Below are 18,858 nucleotides of genomic sequence, written 5' to 3' on the forward strand. Positions count from 1 at the left end.
GAGCATAATCCATGGTCTCATCCCTAGACAAAAGAATTACAGGCAACTAATGAGAGATTGAAGAGGGAGAATTAGCTGCTTTCAGGGATGAGCCCCTTTTTGGTAGTCAATAAATTGTGTGTGTGTGTGTGTGTGTGTGTGTGTGTGTGTGTGTATACACATGTATACATAAATGTAATAATAATGAAAAAAAAAGAGTCTATTAACTAGAGGTACCCAGGAGGGGTTTGAGGGAGGCTGGTTGGGAGGGCCTGGGGAGGAAAGACAAAAGAAAAAGTGGTATAATTCAATTTCAATTTAAAACATTTTTTAAAAATGAAATGAATGGTCTTGCTGATAATGAAAAACAATTGTTCATGCAGATCCTCACATTTTCTGTCATGTACTGTGTATTCCACCATTTCTTTCTTTTTTTTTTTTTTTGAAAAGTTTACTCACGAGTACACTGTGCATTCTTCGTTCTCATCTCTCCCTCTTCCTTCTCCAGCTTTTTCCTCTTGATTTCCTCATGACCTCTTCTATACCCACGGGTCTGTTGTTCTAAGCCAGCTCTATGCTTCTCTCTGATTCAGTCTTATTCACTCAAGGAGTCCTTTTTCTTAACTGGGAAATGTTAGCCCACATTATTCTACAGTGGAAGACCTTCTCTTGTCCCTTTTATTTCCTAGTTAATATCTACGCATCCTTCTAAAGATCCACAAGTAAAGTGACTTTCATTGGGCAAGCCTTTTCTGATCACTCAAAGATTCAACCTTTAGAAGCTCATATAAGTATAGCTGGAGAGCTTCTCTCCGGGTCCTACCAAGCCCCCGCAGTTCCACAGCCCACTTATAAAATAAACACACAGACACTTATACGATTTAAACTGTTGGGCCATTAGCTCAGGACTACCATTGGTTAGCTCTTACACTTAACTCAGCCCATTTCAGTTCATCTATATGTTGTCACGTGTTCCATGGCTTTACCTGTTGCCTTTACATGTTCCCTGGACGGCAGGCTGGCATCTCTCCGACTCTGCCTTCCTGTTCCCCCAATTCTCTCTGTTAGTCCTGCCTATACTTCCTACCTGGCTACTGGCCAGTCAGTGTTTTATTTGTCAATAAATCATCCACAACATATAACCATTACTTTTTTTCATTGTTCTTATCAAAACTGCTAAAATTTCAATGAACTCTCTATACCATAAAGGTATAGAGAGTTGCTGCCTAGTGATTATTCTTGCATTCAGCATAGACTCACTAGCACATAAATATCAATTACAGAGTGATTCTTTATCCTTTTTTTTTTTTCTGCCACTCAGCAGCCTTAGTTTGATGTGAATTGTCCTTGGAATATTTTGGTGGAAATCTTTACATAAACGTTAAGCATGCAAAACAACAACAAAAGAAGGCTTACTCAGTTGCCTAACTCTTCTTAGACCAACAAGGAAATGGAACTCGAGCTCTTGCTTGGTATTTAATGACATCTGAATAGAAAGATCAAACAAACAATGCTACGGGATTTTCCCATAACAGCTGACACTATATCCAGGCTAACAAGTAAGTTAAAATTAAGGCTCCCATAACTTCCCCAACAACCAAGATTCACAAATATCTTTGCTCTTTGTATCTTAATTTAATCCTTTTCAGGTCATTTGTCCCTATAACTGACATTTTTATCTTCTTATGTATTCCTGTTTGTCCTCATTTCACACTGGCTGGCAGCACACTGCTATGCAGCTTAACGCCTTCAAAGAGCTGTACGTACTTTTACTGTAACTTAGATTCTTAAGCTGCTTTCCAAAGGTCTTTATGTTTTAGGGATTTTTTCTCCCACAGTGACATATTGAATCCTAATTCCATAAATACATCATTTTTAAAGGGACACACTTGAAGAGCAGTGTGTTATCCAGCTTGCCTCCCACCTTGAATCAAAAGAAGTCACCTCTGAGTTCTCTGAAGGGCATGTAAGACTGAACACTGGTTCTTCCTCTGTCTGTCTGACCACACAAAATGGTTCAATAATCTATATAATTCCATAAAACGCTAAAGCCTTTCCAACTCATTTCAGAGCATTTCCTTTAGTCAAATAACATGCCTGTGAGAGTATGCTGGGAATGATCACCAAAGACACTTATCTGTTTAAGCTAGGCTGTATACCATAGTTTCAAGCCACAAGTCTAGATTTCAAAACCATTGCATACTGATTCTCTAACAATACCTATGCCACTGTCCAGAAGTCAGAATCTTATCTTGTGCTACTCAGTTTCCTGTTATTATAACAAAGTATTGAAATAATTAATACATAAAGTTAAAAGGTTAATTTTGGCTTGAGAGGGTCTAGTGGATAAGCAGTTTGGTCCAGCGGTGAGGCAGAACTTCACAACAGAAGCATGTGGCAGAGCAAGCCATTTACTTTATAAAAAGGAAAAGAAAAAGGCGCCAGTCCCTTTCAATGGCATGCTCTCAACAATCTAAAGGTTTCCCACTGTAGCCCACCTGTTAAAGATGTCAGTACCTCCCAGTAGGACCAAGCAGGAGAACAAATCTTTTAATACATACATCTTTAAGAGCATTCAATGTCTATATTACAGTACATCCGATCAATCATAATATAATAGTATCAGTTTTTCCAAAACTTACTCATATAAAATGATTTAATGAATTTCATACTTTTAGAGTATGTTAGGCAAATTTAGTATTTCTTCTGACTGATAGTGTTCCATATTGCCTCCCCTGACAGAATTCTTGAGGACTACAACACAGTCTCCAAGTAACCATTCCTCATGAAAGTGATGATGGCAGATACCTTTACTATCTTCTGACCATCCACTTTTTATTTTATTTTCGGTTTTGCAAGACAGGGATTCTCTATGTAGCCCTGGCTGTCCTGGAACTCACTCTGTAGACCAGGCTGGCCTCAATCTCATAGAGTTCCACCTGCCTCTACCTCCCAAGTGCTGGGATTAAAGGCATTCACCATCAATGTCCATCTCTGACCATCAATTCTTACCAACTAGAAATATGCATGTTGGGTACTTTAAAGCACTCAGAGTGCCTTGGAGGTTATGTAATAGCCTGCCTATGAGGTTGGTGAGGCAGTCTCTAAAATATTAGTGCAAGGCGAACCCTCATTATTCTGCATTACTATTTATCATTCCAATTCTCTATTACCATTAAAGCACGAACATATCCATGGCCAGAAGCACACCTAGAACTTTAGCATTTTCTGCTCATTGATAGTATTAAATCTGCAACAATGGTCTTATTTCAGCCTATGAATCATTTAAACTATACTCTTTTATTCCAGCTGATTTCATGTCTTCAGTGCCAGTTTGAAAATTTACCTCATATAACATACGTTGTGGCTCATGTTTCCAGATGATCCATACCTGATGACTATGCTCTGGAATATCTGGCTACTATCGCTACAGGTCTAACAATTGTCCTTGAATTCTCACCCCCCTCTTTTTTGAAAAGGCTCCTATTTCAGAGTTCAGTGCCTCTCTCTTTGAAATCTACAAGTATGCCTGTTAGAAAGGAATCTTTTATGCAACCAGAATTAAGAGATACTAGGAGAAAATATGTTCTTGCTGAGAAAATCTACGAGGAAAACAAAAGTCATTTTCAATAAAATGTCACCATGGGACATCATTAATAATACAATAATAAAAATAGGACACAATTATTCCAGTATCAATTGTTGGTATGCTATTTTAAAAACTAAGGAAAGTAAGTTAATTCACCATTGGATGTCTTCTTAAGAATCTAAGACAACTCTCTTCCCTCCCACATACCTCACACCGAACTCACTAATCCTCTTGAGCAGACAAAAGCTTTCTTTGGTCTGTGTTAATCTGATAACATTTGAACACCAGCTGACCTGGAAAGGCTGGCAGACAGAGTTCTCTCAGACTAATGGCATTTTCAGGTAAAATGCCTGTGCTCTGGATTGAGGGGCAACAGCTCTCAGCTTGGCTGCCTCTGAAATCAATGAAGTACCAGAGGGATGGAGGTGAACCAGGCCTGTCTACACTCTGGTTCTCATTCTCTGCCTTGCGATGCCTGCCTCTAAAAGCAATGTATTAGAAAATGGTCCCTCTCTTCCACCTGCTTTTACATCTCTGATGTTTTAGACCACCATTGTGACCAAGAAGGGAGAGCCTTTCTATTTGTAACCTCCAAGAATTAACTGACAAGTTTCCTGGAACCTATGAAAATTATACTCCATTCCAAACCAAAATGAAAAAGGTTAGAGAGCCAACTGCTTCTGAATAATTTGCCAATTCTCATTAAAATTTCAAGAGAGATATAATATGACTTGGTTTAGGTCAACATTCATTAAAATAATTATAATAAGCAACTCAAAGGTAAATGCACTATATAATGCAATCAAATGTTCTAACAACCAAGTTAAATATAATCAATTTAAGTATTTATGATAAATATTTTATACTTTTTAAATTGCATTTATTTGGGGGGATTATAATTACAGCATTTCAGCCTTCCTTTATCTCCCTTCAAGACCTCTTATATATTCATCATTCCTCTCTTTAACTGGGTGGAGTGGGGGGAGGGGAAATTGTAGTCAGGATGTAATATAAGAAAAAATGATAAAAATAAATAAATAAAAATTCATAAACTTTTAGTCATAAAGAGCATTATAATATATATAATATATTTACATATATATACATGCACACATACTATTCCTAAATACATAAATTAAACCTGCTCAGTCTATATACTTATAGGTATATTTTGAATGTCGACTATTTGGTGTTGGCCAATCAGTTGATGTGCTTTTCCTAGGGAAGACAACTTTCTCCTGTTATCAGAATTCTTAAGTTGCCTGAATTTATTTTTTTTTTAATGTGTCTGTGTAGGATTGCAGCCTCTCAAGTTTTCCCCATCCATTTTAGCATGTCTCTTGTTGTCCTTGTTCAGCTCATGTTTAGGTAGTCATATTGTTAATTAAAATTTACCTTCAAGATTCTAAAAAGAAATACTTAAGGAAAAATCTATTCTAAATACTTCATTAACCTAGTAATAAATCCAAATGTATTTATTACTGTATGTGATTATCTTGTTTCTTCTTATAAAATCAGCTGCATCCCCCGTGAACAGCTATAGCTAGAAAAAAATAGTTTCAATCAAATAAAAACCCAGGATTACACACATTTTATATTTTAAACATCCTTCTGTTCTATAAGAGGTTTCTTTCAGATTTATTATCTCATTTCAAGCATTTCCTATGATATGAATTTTTTTTTTAAATTAGGACGGGAGAGATGGCCCTGTTGTTAAAAGTACTTGGAGTTTTACTTTTTAACTAGATAACTCAGGTCTGTTGTCAGCTCCCAAATTTCATGGTTCACATATGCCTATAACTCTAGCTCCAGGGGATGTGATGCCCTCTGGTCTCTGCAGACACCTGAACACACATTGTGCACAAAACTAATGCAAACACACACATACACATAAATAAAAGTGAATAAGTAAACCTTAAAAAGTAATTCCTGAGAGGCCCTATTTTAATGAACTAAACAATATCCTCTCACTATGCATGACCCATTACATATACTTAGAATATTTATGGTTTACCCTCTTCTGTAAAAATGATGTAATGAAAATCTTGCACATAATTCTTAATAATTACAAACTTCTTTGTTATTGATTTCTAAAAATGTAACTACTACTACAATTCTTATCAATATTTTTCATAACTCAATACATATGGAACTATCATTTTGATAATTTGCATAATACTTAAAAGTAAGGCAAAGTGGTAAGTATCATTGTTCCAATCATCCACAAGTTTTTTTCTTGGAAATGTGTTTTTGTACTAATTTATAAGTTGTATATCACCATCAACATTACTTCATCTAGCTATTTATTTATCTACACAGAAAATCAAGCCTAGTTTAATATAATTTGAAATAAACATTTGCGTAAATATACATTTTGTTAACTTAAATCAGTTTTGTTGATTTGGGGTATTTTACATCATCTTATTGAAATTTTTTCTTTTGTTTTATCTTTGCTGTTATGTCTTTTACTGTTTTACTTTTCTGTTAAAACATTTTTAGTCTCTAATGAATTTAAATTGGTGTGAAGTGATCTCCAGATTGACATATTTGGTTTTGTTTTCCCAAGCACTTCATCTTCTATCTACCTCCCATCCCGTCCTTTGATTTTATAATCTAATTCAGATCTATGTTCTTTGCTAACAACCAGGTTGCTGATTCTCATGTAAATGTCAGGACAGTATGATATCTGGTTAAGGGTCTATTTCTGTACTCCATAAAGTGGATGGCTCATTCATTCATCTCTGATACAGTAGCCAAAGTCTTGCTTGAACATTCTATGTGTATGGAAGCTCTTCAGCATGTGGGAGATATAACTGGCTTCTGCACCAATTTTCATCTATTCAATATAATCCTGAGGCAAGGTCTGATTTGAAAGTCGTCGGGCTCTACTGTTTCTGAAGTGAGGGGAACAGGAACAAGTAGCTTATTGTGTCAATCTGCATTAAGTCCATTTAAAAAATAATTACATCTCAGGAAGAGTCTACTGCATCTCAGGCTAAAATGCTTTAAGGTCTGAAATTAATTTAGCTGGAACTGACCTATTTACAATATTCAGCCTTTATTTTTTACTGGCAATATTTCCCTCCATTGATTCTAATTTCATTCTCAAAATTTTCAGCTAAGATTAAAAATTTTAAATAGCTTTAAAGGAGCATTCATTTTATTCAGTTTACACAAGATAAGATTTGGCATTTTAATGCAACAATGAATTGAAAAAATTTCCAATTATAATTACAATTGCTTAAAGATAATATAAGGAAAAGTCATTTTAATGTACTGGTCAGGTGCCAGCCAGATGACTGAATGGGTAAAACCTCTTGCTATCAAGTCTGAGTTAGATTCCCCTGGACCCACAGGGATAGAAGTAATGAACTGGCATCATTGAGATGTCTCTGACCTCCACCAATACACTGTGAGACATGAATATAAACACACACACACGTGTTGTAGAATATGTGTACACAATGTGAAGATGTATTGTTGTAATAAAAAGCTGAGTGGCCAATAGCTGGGTAGGAAGTATAGATTTTTTTTTTTTTTTTTTTTTTTCTGAACAGAGAGAGAACTTTGAGAGGAAGAAAGGCAGATTGCACCAGCAGACTTGGAGCAAGTCAGACGTGCCACACTGAGGACAGGTAAAATGTGCAAAATGCGAATTAACAGAAGCAGGTTAATTTGAATTATAAGAGCCTAAGCAAAAGGCTAAGCTTTCATAATTAATAATAAGCCTCCATGTCATTATTATGGGCTAGCAGTCCTGATGAGAAAGTACTATTGCATATGGTGACCAATGTGGGACCACATACTTCCACATAGGCCTGAGAAAGCTTTAAAAAAAAGTTCTAGAGAGCCGGGCGGTGGTGGTGCACACCTTTAATCCCAGCACTTTGGAGGCAGAGCCAGGTGGATCTCTGTGAGTTCGAGGCCAGCCTGGGCTACCAAGTGAGTTCTAGGAAAGGCGCAAAGCTACACAGAGAAACCTGTCTCGAAGAAAAAAAAAAAAGAAAGAAAGAAAGAAAAAGAAAAAAAAAAAGTTCTAGAAATGTGGCTTCCTGGCAACCACAGTCTCTTTTTTGTTTGTTTGTTTGTTTGTTTCTGTTTGTTTTGTTTTTCAAGACACCGTTTCTCTGTATAGTTTTAGTGCCTTTCCTGGATCTTGCTCTTAGACCAGGCTGGCCTCAAACTCACAAAAAACTAGACAAAAAGGGGAAACTGTTTGTCAGATACTTGTATGTTGTGTGAAGATGTATTGCTGTGCTTGTTGTAATAAAAAGCTGAATGATCAATAGTTCAGCAGCAAGGATAGATGGGACTTCTAGACAGAGAGAGAACTCTGGGAAGAAGAAAGGCAGATTTTGCCAGCAAACTCAGAGCAAGTCAGACATACTGTACTGAAGAAAAGTAAAAGCCATATAGCAAAATGTAGATTGATAGAAGTAAGTTAATTTGAATAATATGAGCCAAAGCTAAAGACGACAATTTCATAATTAATAAGTCTCCATATCATTATTGTGGTCTGGCAGTTCCCATGAGAAAGTACTACACACACAAACACACACACACACACACACACACACACACACACACACACACGGGGAGTAAATAAATAAGTGTAATAAATATAAAAACAACATAATGTTGATATGTCAGCTACTATTTGGTGGATATTTATTTTTAACTTTGAAAAAATTAAATTATGCCTTGTTGAATATGATAGCCACATGGCACATTTGGCTATTTATGTTTAAATTAGTTACTGTTGAATTAAATTAAATTAAATATTCGGTGCCTTGGTCACTTGTGCTACATTTCTGTACTAGTCCACTCTTCTATTGTAAAGAGACACTGTAGTGATATTTGATTCTCTCACAACCTTGGGCTGTAAGACCCAAAGGAGGCGGTGCTTCCTGCTGTTGATCTCTTATAAGGAGTTGGAGAAGGGTCACACGCCCCTTCTCTCTGCTCCTGCTTGTGAGGTGGATTCACTCCCAGTCAGATCCAAGGACAACTTCAGCTGTCTACTCCATTCTGTATTCATGAGTATATTTCCTCAATTATATATATATGTGTGTGTGTGTGTGTGTGTGTGTGTGTGTGTGTGTTTCGAGACAGGGTTTCTCTGTGTAGCATTTAATTGAGCTTCCTTGAAAATTCAGAGCTGTAGTCTATTATCATTATGGCAGGGAACACTGTCACTTGCAGGCAAATGTAGTGTTGGAGAAGTAGCTGAGAGTTCTTTATCTGGATCCACAGGCAGCAGGGAAGGAGGGAAACTCTGGGCTTGAGTTGGGTTTTTAAAAACCTCAAAGCCAACCCCCAGTAACACACTTTCTCCACCAAGGCCTCAACTCCTAATCTTTCTCAAGTAGTGTCACTCCCTGTTGACTAAGCATTCAAACATAGGTGCTTATGAGGGCCATATTTGTTCAAACCATTACAATTTCGATGTTGAAAAGCTACTAGTTGTCAAAAACTTTTTATTTAGTTACTCATCCTTATAGAAATCAGAACCAGGGTCTTGCATATGATGAATATATGCTCACCACTAAGTTATCTCCAAACATCATGGCTCTTCCTTGGGATACACACTAACTGAACCTGTCCACATTGTAGAAATTCATCATAGACAGCACTGCTACAGCACATTCTAATCATGTACAGCAATTGTCTGATTGTAATGTTAATGTTTTAAACTTTTCTAGCACTCGTGATTTTTTTATTTCTATTTCTGAGATTATGATTACATCATTTCTTGCTTCCTTTCCTCCCTCCAAACCCACCTACTGTGCCCCCACTATTTTAGCAGAGTTCTTTAACCACATGCAACTTTAAATCAGAAGCTGCTGTGTTAATGGTATTTTATCCTATGTTTTCTTTTATTTATACAATTTTTAACTAAATAGACTTGTAGACACATTAAATAAATGTTTTGATAAATCTAAGAGTTAATGACTGTCATTTAGGTAACCTTGTTATGTATAACACATTTTATTAAGCTCTTGCATCATATTTAATGGATTAAGCAACATAATAAAATCATTAAGCACAAACTTACTTCAATTTGGGGGAAATCAGGCACATTGAGATTTAGTTTTCCCAAGGTCACATCAGCAGTATTCAAAGAGGCAGGCACATGTAGCTGACTATTTATTTTAAAGGCCATATTCTCAACCCTTTACAGAAATGGCAATAGAAGGTTTCTGAATGTAAAACACAAAAGTAAAGCCTGTGGTTTATTTCTGAATCATAAGTGTATTTAAAATCTGAGATTTAGGTTTCCCATGTTAGAGAAAAAGTTCGTTTTAATTGGCTTGCAATGCTATTTCTATTTTCAGAACAAAAGGCAGGGAAATACAAGCAAATATGCAAGAGTGGATTACTGTAGTCTCTGAACTGTACACCTGTTTGCTCAGTAATTGGACAACTGTGGTAACCACAGACTTTAGTTCCAATCCAACTTTCCCAAAGTAAAAGTCTTTATAGATCGTATTAATCACACTTCTCATTAAGTTGCCTCATTTAAAGCGCATATTTTCTTTCTTCCCCAATGTTTGCATTAATGACTTTCATAAATATCAACAGCCACAACCTACTACTGTGTAAAATGTCCTACGGGTCCGCAAAGAAAATAAGAGTGGTGCTTGATTCAATTAAAACAAAATAGAGTTTCTTTTCTTTTAAATGAATTCACACGAATGAAAATTCTTTATAGTACCTTTTGACATATTTAAATCTCACTTGAAAACTATTTACAATTATCTCAGAGGTAATATGAAAGTGATTGGAGATGTACTTAATACTGTCCAAGGAAACTCAGACATGTTGATAGATTCTAAAACACATTTCACTTTGAGTGTTCCTATTTTTCTTACAAATATGTTTTTCAATGGTGCATGGTTATATTATTCATATATATATGTATATATATATATGTATATATTTGATATAGATACTAAATTGAAAGAAATTAATTATAAATTTAAAAATTACTTTGAGTATTTATAGGATGATTTTTCTCATTCCCTTGAACAAAAGATATGAAATAGAGCATACTAATGGACTCATGAAGGTAAAAAGATGACTCAGACGAGGTCTCAGTGAAGCAAGCTGGCACTGGGTGGCAAGCTTCAATAGCACACATGCCTTGTTTGCCTGTCATGTGAGCGATTCCAACTCTGCTTTCATTGACTGCCTTATGAATAAACCCATCAATGATATGAGATATAGAATTAACCCTAAATGAAAATTTCAAATAAACTATATTTTTCAAAGTAACCTATTATTATTTATTTTCTTTTTTTCAACCATTACCATTTCATCTCTAGTCTAAGCTCAAATAGTGATTGTTCTCACCTTACCACACCACTCACTCTTTGTATGTACCTGTTAATCTTATGCTTTTGTCAATGAAGTTGTGTTCCTTGCGTAAATATATTGGAAATGTCCCTAGATCTTGGAATAAATTGCAAAGAGTATCTAACTTGAGCATATTGGTTGGCTTGGGTAATCTCTATACAAACACCACAAAAGAATGCAGATTCCCTGTCACACATTTTCACACTTTGGTCATAAAGGAAATACTAATCAGTATCATGAATAGTGAATGTATATTGTTTATCAAGAATTATTTTGTACTTTTCCTTCTGTAATAATGTTGCTAATACTTGGGCTATAATGTAAGTATGTAATGAAATTTAAGAAATTTACATTATAATCATTATCTTGTATTCTTTACCACTTAACCGTTCAAGGACAATAACTAGGAATTTATAGATGACCAAGAGGAGAATTATGTGATTTTTTTTTAACTCTTTTGGTTGGGAGGATTCATGACATGGTTAACACGTTAAGTTTTCCTTTAGAATGTTTGTTGCTTCAAAGCACACAATGGGGCCATTTAGCCAAAGATCGTCCATAGGGTGTTTGTCTTCTGGATCCCCTAAATGAAAGCATTGACATAGTTAAACTGTATGTTCTGCACATCTGCATTTTAGGCCTACATCACTTTCTAACATATAGATGTGCCCTTGCTGGCATAGACAATGCTGCCCTAATCACCAGTAACCATTAGGAGCGTCTGTTCATTGATAGGCTCTTAGTTTTTCTCAACACATGTCCTGAGTACCAGTATCATTTGCCAGTCATTTACCAACTATTTGCAATTCATACATAGCATTCTTTCTCCTGAGTAGCATATATTTAGCTTTTTGAATTGATTAATAATGATCCTAAACCAAACCACACACACACACACACACACACACACACACACACACACACACACATCAATCATCATCATCATCTAATGAAAGAGCAAATGAATTGAAGAAACTTCTCCAAAGGAGAAAATGCTATTTTCAATTTAAAAAATAAAATAAAATAAAATAAAAAATAGGTCAACATCCTCAGCCACCAGAGAAATATTAAGGAAAGCTACACTGAGACTCTATCATCCACCATTCAAAATGGCTATCATCAATTAAAAAATGCCATGGATGGTTGGTGAGAATGTGAGAAAACAGCCTATGCACTTCTGGTAAAAATATAAACTATTCCATGTAGCCACTACTGAAATCAATATGGAGACTCTTCAATAAACTAGCAGTTGAATTACCATATAACCCAAGAATAATACTTCTTAGTATATACCTACAGGAATCCAAGTCAGTACTACATATAGATACTTGTACATCTGTGTTTATTGGTATACTACTCATAAAAGTTAAGGAAAAGAAAAATGGGTTAATAAAAAGATAAGAAGGATCTGTGCTCTTCAGTGTTGACATGTCCACTTTGAAAAGATAAATCCATGAGAAAGTGGTGCTGAACCAAATTATCAGGATTTGACCATCGCTCAGAAGGAATACTGGGATCAGTAACCACTATCACTGTATGTTTACCAGTGTAGGCAGTCAAACTAGTGGATGGAAACAGATTTACAAAATGAGTATAGACTAAGTGATAAATGTTAAGAGTGACTCACAAATGTTTTCTGTTTCTTGAGCATTTAACTCTTAATTTAACATAGAAGAGCTTGCATGTGTGAAGGCTAATTCCTATATTTCCAGAGGTCTGAATGGACAAGAGGAAAGAGCTCTATGCATAGGTCCCTTACTCTTAGTTAAGTTTCAGTTCCTTATAATAATTGCACTTCTTTTTCCATCAACTTTCCAAGGCTGTGTCCTAAGAAAGGTGCTGATGATGTCGGTCTAGCTCTGTGCATTAAAGCCCAATGAAATATTTCAGTAAGATCTATGTGAAAAACCACATTTAATGAGGAAGATATGGTCTACATATAAAGTTGAATGACAGAGTGATCGGCTAAGTCTTGTGAACATAGGTTCAAGCCCCAGCACTGATACATAAAAACAAAGACAATAGGACAGTAAATGGAAAAAACAAAAACAAAACAAAACACTTGACATTCTAAATTTTAAAAAAAACATAAAAATAGAAATAAATTTCATAAAAATCTGAAATATTACAAAAAATAACTATATTTGTCAGGACATGCTTTTAAAGATTTATTTATTTTAGGTACATGGATGTTTTGTCTGAATGTATGTATGCATAAGCAAAGAGGGCATTGAATCCTATGGGACTACACTCTTGGTTTTGAGCCACCATGGTGGTGCTGGGAATTATACATAGGACCTCTGGAAGAGCACCCAGTGCTCTTAACCACCAAGACATCTCTCCAGCTGCAGTTTGTAGGGACTTTATATAAAATTTGTTATCTACTTTTATCAAAAGTCCTGAGTTGTTAATCACAACACAGCAAGTTTTCAGATGTTCACAGGTTCTGTGTTATCTAAGACTGATTAAACAATGATTTTCTCCATACATTGGAATAGTCATTTCACTAATTCTTCTTAGAAAGAGCCATACCTGAGTACTTCATTTTGTAAGCTAGTGTATGAGACATTGGGTGTCATTGATATCTTCCAGAAAATAAAGACAAGGTAGATAAGAGTCCAAACCCTCTTCCGTGTTTCTCAACTAAAAACAATCCTGATACAGTTTTAGAAAGTTAAGATTTGAGCCATTATAGTAGACAAGATGAGAGCTGAGCAGTTCTCATCAGATTATTTTGTCCTGCTAAAGCTTAACTTGTTTGTTTGTTTGTTTGTTTGTTTGTTTGTTTGTTTCGAGACAGGGTTTCTCTGTGTAGCTTTGCACCTTTCCTGATACTCACTTTGGAGACCAGGCTGGCCTCGAACTCATAGAGATCCGCCTGCCTCTGCCTCCCAAGTGCTGGGATTAAAGGCATGCGCCACCACCGCCCGGCCAAAGCTTAACTTCTTTATGTATGGCATATAAAGCTATGTACTCACTCCCTATTCTTCTTACAGAGAGAAGGAAGGAGAAGTGAGTCTTTAGTATTTGGCTAAATATGTAAGAGAATCAAATCATGGTCATCTATGTGTCATAAACCTCACTAGTTTCCACAGACAGGAGCAAGCTGTCTAATACTCAGGAAAAAACAGCAAATATATTTTTTTGTACATAAAGACATTAATGAAGTGTCGTGAAAGAGCTTACTGGATAGCTTATAAATACCTTTCCTGTTAAAGAGTTTAATTGGAATTCCGGGATGGACTACCCTGTACTCTTCTAAATAACACTGTCATCATTTCTTCTCAGAGAGATGTAAGTCATCAAACGTGCCAAGGGCCATGAGAGTATACAGTAGGTGATAACTGGTGTTCATATGTCAACCCACCAAATGAATGACTCTTTGATGGGAAGCCCCACCTGGCAAGACCATGAGGTTACTGACTATAAATGACCAGTTGCTCCTTGCCTGTGTTTCTCTCATGTGCCACTTCATTTCTTCACTAAGAACTGCATTCCTTCCTTAAGAACAGCTAGGATATCTCCTCACTTAACATGTATTTTCATGTAATATGTACATGTAATCTCATGATTACATCTCAATGCTATGAGAACATATAATTATGGATAGTCAAGACGATGGTTTCTCATTTAACTGTACAATTTTTATTAATAGGAACATACTAAAATATTCTTCATAACTAGGTCTATTGTTCTATGTGGACTATAGACACTTAAAGGTCTTGCTCTCCATTCTTAGGCACTGACAGGACAAAATTGGCCAAAGTGTCCTCATAGGACTTTTACAGAACAAAATTGTAGGTGCCTGGACTTGTTGAAACAAAACTCTTAAGATATATAGCAAACTAATATATGTATTAGTACAGTGCAGATATCTGGCTTTGTTATATACCTTGGTCCTTCAAGAGATTAATAGCACATATGTTGCCCTAAGCTTCCTCTACCAGCACCTCCTCACTCTGATTCAAATAACAATTAACATTTTGTATTAATTTCTACACCAGTTTTTAGTGCAAAATTTTAGACTCAGTAGACTAACTATGTATAGGTCCCGAGATTCAGGTGATGAACAGAAAAAGGCTGTTAACTGACTAATCATGTCCAGATATTATTAATGACATAAAATAGTACATGTGCTATTATATATATGCATGCTTGGGAATGTGTAATGAGTAGGAGAAAGAGATAAAGTAGAATCAAGATGTAAGAAACAAAGAACATAACAATAAAGAGCACATAGAATGAAGAGCATTGGCCTGTGTGCATGAAGTTATTATAGAAATCGTCCATTTTTCCCTCACTCCTGGGAAGCATTTCTCGAAGGACCCTGGGTAGAGGCTGAGGGCTGGTACCTCTCCCCTACACAAACTTCAGATTTCAATAAACATACTCAAGAATAGAGGAGCCGGTAAGATAGGGTTTCCCTTTGGAATCTTATGCCACTGTAGAGTTGATCCCAAGAGCTGTGCATGGTGGCACATGCCTTTAATCCCAGCACTGCTGGAGGCAGAAACCAGTGGATCTCTGAGTTCAAGGCCAATTTGGTCTACAATGTGAGTCCCAGGACATCCAGGGCTACACAGATAAACCCTGTCTCAAAAACAAACAAATGAACAAAATAAAGGAGAGGAAAAACATTGTGAATGTTCTCAGTGACAACAGATGGGTTGATGTAAGATTCAGCATAATGCTCTGTGCTATACTTGATCTGCTGAATAAAGGGTAATTTCTTAAACAACAACAAAAAAAAAGAGTTGGCTTAAAGCAGAGAAGACCACACTTTGGGTATTTATTTGGCTAGTTCTCCTAATGAGCACTGCCCTAAAATAGAAGGACAACTAGTTTCTTTAATCTGAAGATGTTGTACAATGTACACGTGGTTTATTGCTTTGTACTCTTTAGCTCACAGAGTGTCTAAGAATTTTTAAAATGCATTTTTTTTTGCATTTTTCCAAATAACTAAAGCAGTATCATGGGATATTTGCAGAATAAAGAAAATGATTTTCATATATAGATATATGTTAGTTGGTAGTCAGTTTTTTTCTGTCTACTAATTTCAAGTCTATTTGGGACAAATGAAATGAATACAAAACTGGTTAAACTTTTAATCATCTAAGAATCTATTTAGAATCCAGCTTGTGGACCTGATAATAGTACACTGGAGATTCACTAAACACTCACTTGGGAATGGCTTATAATGGATGGATGTGGCAGAGGGAAGACTGTTGCATACTTGTGAGTTAAAGTCTTGATAATAATGGAATGAGACAATGAAGTAGCAACAGATGGCCATTGTAAATCCGTCCATTTTTTTTCAGACTTAGCTTTCAAAGGGTAAAAATAATCAGATAATTTAAAGCTCTTGGAGATTAAAGTGGGAGAGATTCCAAAGGGGTTATATTTATCGTTTCGAGAGCTCAGTCTTAAAGAAAAGGTGACCTGCTAGAAATACTCAATAGGGAAAACTGAAGAGATGATTAGAGGTATGAGAGAATTTGTCCACATTATAGGTACCCGTCTAAGACTTGTGTGCCCACCCATTTGTGTAAGAAAGCAATATTTGATCCACACTTACACATTTATATATAAATTGAGAATACACAGGAGTCAAGGAAGGAGCTGCTTTGAGAGGCATGGCCCACTGACAGAGGGAAACTGCTCCAGGAATAGAGGGTGTACTGTGTTTCTCTCTCTATTGATGACCTCTTCTCATTTAACATAGATTGAGGCTGGCTTTCTCTTTAGGTAGAAAAAGAAACAGAAACATTTACGAGACATCTGTATGCATTCATATATTGAAAAGGATGAAGGATTCTCTCTCATATTAAAAAAAAGTAAGAAAGACATACCCAGTGAGAAAAAAGTTTCTAAGGAGAACAAAGGGGAATTGAAAAAAAAAAAAAAGTCAAGAAATTGGCGAGAAAGAGGAGAAATTAAAGGAATATGAGAAATTTCCTAGAGAATGTATATGACAATATTCTAATTAGAATATTTTATAAAATAACAGTGGAATGATAATGGTATCTATGAGCATGAACAGATGCACAAAGCCTGCTGTAATTTCAGGAAGAAATAGTGGTGTGTTTTTACTTGGTCACTTTCTGCTTAGGCACATGGTCACAGCAGTATGTGGATAAGGCACGGCTCATTGACTCTGATACTGTCTTTATAAAGTAGGAATCAACCATGTGAAAAAAGCCCTGTCCGAATCACTTACCCTGCTCCTCTCTACTTCTGCTGGTCCAAATATATAAGGACAAGGATACAAAATCACATTAATTCCTTTAACATATGTTCATCATGTAAAAAATATACTAGTGGGACGGCAGTAAACATACCATGGGTTTGTTCTCATGAAAGTCTCACAGTTTTCATCTGAAAAGCATTTAGACCATCACCATATGTCATGATTATTGTTCTGTGGAAGAAAACAGCAGAGGTACAGAGTTGAGTCTTTAAGTAAAGATGAAATTATATGAAATAAACTCTGAAGACATGAAAAGGTGATAAATTAGACTTTTGAAAATGGTACTCTTCTAATAATTTTAAGAATCACAAATATCATTTCTGATCACTCAAATTCATTTTAAAATATGAGTACAAAAAGAAACAGAAATAGCAATTCTATCTTCAACAAAATGAGGTGAGGCTATAAAATAAACCACAACATGTATTGATGAAGGCCAGATAGAATAACTGGACTAATTGACTGAACAGGAGGGGTAAACCTCATTGACTTAAACTATACAGATTATCAGATTCTTCACACTGGGTAGTGCTCCAAAATGTGAAGTGATTGAAAATGGGATTCATCAACTCATTACTAAGTGGAAAATTCAACAAGACAGAAATTAAAAACATTGTAGAATTGAATAAAACAAAAACACAGCATACCTAAACATACAGGACATAATGCATACAGTCCTAAGTGACAAGTTCATAGCCCTAAGTGCCTACAAAAAAAATTGAATCACATATCAGTCAGAGTGGTCTAGATCAATAAAACAAATTATAGCTCATGATTGTGAGGATGTGGGGAAATGGGAAAACTTATTCGTTGTAGATGGGAGTGCAAACTTGAAGAGCCACATTAACAAAAATCAGTGTGGCAGTTTGTCAGGAAGCTGGCAATAGAACTACTTTAAGACCCAGATATACCACTCTTGGCCATATACCCAAAGGACTCTATATCCTATTACAGAGACACTTGCTCATCCAGGTGCATTACTACTTTACTCATAATAACCAGAAATTGGAAACAGCCGAGATGTCCATCAACTGATGAGTGGACAATGAAAATATGATATATTTGCACAATAGAATATTATTCACTTGTTAAAAAATGAAATTCCCAGGTAAATGTTTGGAACTAGAAAAATCATTCTGAATAAGGTAACACAAACCTCAAATGCCAAGTATTCTATGTTTTATCCTATATGTGGTTGTTAGCTTTTAAGCCTAAGATATGTGAGTGACTTCATATAGTCACAGAGGTTAGCTACCTAGTAAGAGGATAATCAGGAGAGGATCTCTTAGGGAAAGAGATATATTGTTATAGTGAAACAATGGGAGACTGGAGCTGAAAGATTAAATGGAGAGGGAATGGAAGAGAGAAGTGAGGAGGAAATACATAGAATATGGGGAAGGTCAACTAACACTAAGGAACATTACGGGGGGCCATATGGAAACCTACTACTGAAGAAGCTTCTTAAAGTATGTACATATATGAAAAACAATGGAATACAGGAGGAAACAAAGCCCCAACGAAGCACCTTATAACACCAAGTGCCAGTAATTGGCTACATATATTTACATGAGTGAGACATATTGGAGCACTCAGTCCTACATGGATTGTCTTCATTAAACCCTCTCCTCAAGTCTCAGAGGTCTATGCAGAAAATTAGACTAAGAAATTGCAAGAACCAAAGAGGATG

The sequence above is a fragment of the Peromyscus leucopus genome, chromosome 8a, assembly GCF_004664715.2.
Source record: "Peromyscus leucopus breed LL Stock chromosome 8a, UCI_PerLeu_2.1, whole genome shotgun sequence".
NCBI classification, from domain to species: domain Eukaryota; kingdom Metazoa; phylum Chordata; class Mammalia; order Rodentia; family Cricetidae; genus Peromyscus; species Peromyscus leucopus.